Raw genomic sequence first — 4738 nt, forward strand, 5'->3', positions numbered from 1 at the left:
CTTTGCGGATGATAGTTTACTTTTTTGTAAAGCCAATAGCCAGGAATGTCAATAGTTAATTGAAATTCTTCATTTGTATAAAGCGGCCTCTGGTCAGAAAATCAATACAAATAAGTCCTCTGTTTTCTTTAGTGCCAACACGGAGGAGGAAAAGAAAAATGAGGTTTTGGAGATTTTAGGGCCTATGCAAGATTCTCGGCATGGTAAGTATCTGGGTCTCCCCTCTATTATTGGAAAAATCAAAGAATGAAGTTTTTGCAGTGATTAAAGAAAGGGTGGGAAGAAAGTTGGCGGGGTGGAAGGAAAAACTTCTGTCTATAGGGGGTAGAGAGATCCTCATTAAGGTGGTGGCCCAGGCTATCCCTACGTATACTATGAGTTGTTTTCAATTACCAAAGGGATTGTGTGATGATATAGAGGGTATGATGAGAAAGTTTTGGTGGGGGCAACGTGGACAGGAGTCAAGAATTGCGTGGGTGAGTTGGAAGCGGTTGTGCAAATCTAAGCTTAAGGGTGGGATGGGCTTTAGAAACCTTCAGGCTTTCAATCTTGCCATGCTAGCAAAGCAAGGTTGGAGGCTTCTCATGAACCCAAACTCTCTAGTAGCTTGAGTTTATAAAGCTAAATACTATCCCCATGGAGATGCCCTTAATGCTAGTTTAGGATCTAGACCATCCTATGCTTGGAGGAGCATAATGCAAGGGCTTGAGCTTGTTAAAAGGGGTTCGCGTTGGAGAGTTGACAATGGAAAGTTGATCCATATATGGAAAGACAAGTGACTGCCTACCCCCACAACTTATAAGGTGGTCTCTCCACCTTGTAGTTTTGATGATTATCCCATGGTTTCGGCTCTAATAGATTATGACACTAGAAGATGGAAGGCTAATCTTGTTAAGTCAATATTCTTGCCCTTTGAAGCAAAAACGATTCTTAATATCCCAATTAGTTATAATCTTCCTGAGGACAAAATTATTTGGGCTGGAAATATGAAGGGTGTTTTTACCATCAAAAGTGCTTACTATGTAGCTCTCGATATGGTGGATTCGTCTGAAGAAGGAGAAAGCTCTTGCGGGGATCCTAGGGAGCGGTTGTGGAAGAAGGTTTGGCACCTAAATATTCTATCAAATATCAAAATCTTTGCTTGGAGAGCATGTGTAGATGCCCTTCCAACTATGGTGAATTTGAAGAAGAGAGGTATTGGAGAGATTGATTTGTGTCCTTGCTGCGGAAGAGAGATGGAGTCAATTTTTCACTCTATCATTCGCTGTAGTGGCGAAGAGGGTTGGGGACTGTTGGGATATCCATTTTGATGAGAATGGGCAGGAGCTGTATGATGTTTCTAATGTTGCGCTGCAAATCCTTGATAAAAGAACAGTCCGAGATCTTGAAATGTTTTTTGGCGTTGCTTGGTCAATATAGCATAACAGAAATTCAGTTGTTTTTTAGTCAATTTGTAGATTGCCGAGCCATATTTGGGGTTTTGCCATTAGATATCTTCATGAGTATAGGATGGCAAGGGTGGCGTTGAATAAGAATCAAGATGCTGAATATGGTGGGTGGACTCCTCTGCCTTCTGGAGTATTCAAGGTGAATGTTGATGGGGCGACATCGGTGGATGGGAGAAACTCTAGTGTTGGGGCTATTATTAGAGACTCTTGTGGGGCAGTTACAGCAGCTTGCTGCAAATATTTCCAAGGCCATTTTTCAGTAGCTGAAGTGGAAGCTCTGGTTGTGGAGGCTGGAATTTTACTTGCTCGTAACATGAAGATATCTCAAGTTATAATTGAGTCAGATGTTGCATCTACTGTCAGTGATATTACTGCGTATTTTGTGGATGGTAGTCTCGATCATTTGTATCAAGGAATTCTTGCTTTGCTGAGTTCTCTCTCTAGTTGGAAGATCAAACATTTGAAAAGGGAGTACAACAAAGTTGCCCATGAGTTAGCTCATATAGCTAGAGTTAGTGAAGCTTCCCAGGTATGGGTGGGGGATTATCCTTCTGTTTTGCTTGAGCTGATTCAAGCTGATTGTAATGGGTAGTTTCTTGTTCGTTGTCACTGTCATCTTTGTTGTAATCCAATTTCTTTTGTTTGATGAATACAAGCCAAAGCTTTGTATCAAAAAAAAAAAAAAATATATATATATATATATATATATACGATTTGATGAGATACTAACTATTATCCAGTATTAACTATGGATTTAAATGTAATTTTGCAGCCAAATTTAAGAAAAATCATCTATATGTTTGCTTGCTGGAAAAAGAAAAGCATCTCACCTGCAAAGCTAATTTTAGCATAAAATTAAAATTTCTAGGAATATGTATTATAACGAATAAAGAATCAATATGTTCACAAGACGACGGAAACAAAACCATGACATTGAGGTATGAGTAAACAATTTGGATATGACAAATGAGTAATAAAAATAAGTGATAAAGTGAATTTCATCAAGCTATTAATATTTTATATTAATAAATATACTTTAGAAAGATCATTTTATCAAACTCTTTTTTTGACACTTCATACAAATAACGTCCATAGTTCATATGTAATATGTGTACATTTTTATTATTATTAGTGTTCACATTTAAAATATGAAATGAATAATGTGTACGAATAATATATAAAAAGAAGTTGAATAAATGACCTATCATTTGCTTGAAATACCATGCCATCACTGTTTTCCTTCTCAGTTGAAAAAATAAGTTATCTCTTATTAGTATTTTTGATTGTAACACAAACTTCTATAAGTTGTCATCACAATGTTGGCCCTAGGCCTAGCCAAGCCGCTTAACTTAAGCCATTGCGTAGGACATCATTAGAGAAATGCTCCTAAATTGTCTATTAATAATTAATTTGTCAATATATAATTGATTCACTTGAATCAGTGAAGAACCAAATCCTTGTGTTTGTGAATCTCTTCTCTCACTTTTCACTAAGAAGGTAATTTGTATACATGAATTGTGCACTCTCCCCATCTCCACTCAATATTTGTCTTGTAGTGACATTAATAGCCTTACCAAGTGAGTGACTATTTAATTAGCCCAAGTTCATTATTTACTTGTTAAGGCTTAGGTCTTTTAAAATATGTAAATGGGCCTCATGATTTGTAACCCAATTTATGCAATTGACTAGAAGTTTCTCCCAAAATCCGTTTTGCGTAAATATGAGCCTTTATTAGGGGAGCCTATTCGGTGAAACATGAGGAAAAGAAAAAACCCCATATTTCTTCCAAAACCAAACCAAAAATGGGTTGTGAGCCTTGATTTATTGAAGAAAAAAAAAGGGCTTCAGTGCAATTCTTATTTTTGAAGAGAGGTATGGTCATGGGCCCACTGATTAATGTTGGTAAGATTGTGAGTTGTGAATCCAATTCATGAACTAGCAAAATTCGGGCCTTGAGCCCATTTTGAGATGCACGAGAAGTGCATGTTATAAGCTCATTCAATAATGTAAATCAAACAAGGTTTTGAACTCAATCTAAGGAGTATAAAAAAGTGGTCCGTGAGTCCATTTCAAGAAGTGAAGAAATGTGGGCCATAAGCCCAACCTATTATGCACAAGAAAATTTTGGGCAAAGGACCCAAACCAGTAGTTGTTTGAAATTGGCATCTTTTGGGTTTTAAAAAAAGCTTATCCCAAAATCCATTCATTTTCTTCATAAAATGTGATGAGTTGATATGAGTTAACTAATGAAATTGCAACATCCAACTGTAAATAAAAATAAAAATAAAAATAAAAGTCCTCAATAGGGACCAAAATCAAACAAGGACCATATTCAATTGTCCAAAACTGTAATTTACCCCTTTTTTAAAAAGTAAATAATATCTAGGCAAAAATCCTTGAAATGTAGTACATGTTAAGTTTCGTTCCTAAGTATTAGGTACTGAGTGCTTTCATGCCTGAGTACATGTAGCAGCAGTTGAGTGTCTTGTAGTTTTTCTTGCAAGAGTGAGTGTGCCCCCCATAGTGTGAGGGCTTGTGGCAGTCCTCCCTTCTAAAAGGAGTCCTCTTTTGTTTTCAAGGAAAGGTCTAGACGAAGTTATCATGGCAGAGGAGATTGAGGTGTTATGGTGTAAACTTTCCTTTACGGAGGAAGAAGATGATGGTATCGAGCTTGATGTGAACAGTACAAGGGTTGCAAAGGAATTAGGGAAAAATTGTGATGATGAGGATTATGGCTCACAAAAGTATAAGTCTTGATGCACTTAGGAAAAATATGAGAATGCTTTGGTAGCCAAACAAGGGCATACAAATTTTTGAGGTTAAGGAGGATCTATTCCTAGTGGAATTTGGGGATGGAACGGATAAGAAAAAGGTAATGGAAATGTGTCTATGGAGTTTTGAGAAGCAGTTGGTTCTAATCCAAGAATTTGATGGAAAGCTAACCCCAAAGGAAATAGAGATCAAGTGGGCACCATTTTGGGTTCAGATTTTCAACCTCCCTCTGAATTGTAGAACGAGGGAAATAGGATGGGCTATCAAGGCCAAGCTGGGCGAGGTGATGGAGGTAGACGTCCAAGACTCTGGGGTTCAATGGGGAAGATGTCTAAGGGTGAGGGTGCGACTTAATGTGGCCAAGAAACTGGTCCGGGGTAAAAAGATCACCGTTGAGGGTGGGGAAAGTAGGTGGGTCAATTTCAAATATGAGAGACTCTCTAATTTCTATTATCGGTGTGGCCTCTTTAGCCACGCATTGAAAGACTTCCCTAACCAAGGTGAATGCAACAATCAGA

This window comes from Quercus robur, chromosome 6 (assembly GCF_932294415.1).
Source record: "Quercus robur chromosome 6, dhQueRobu3.1, whole genome shotgun sequence".
In the NCBI taxonomy this organism is placed as follows: Eukaryota; Viridiplantae; Streptophyta; class Magnoliopsida; order Fagales; family Fagaceae; genus Quercus; species Quercus robur.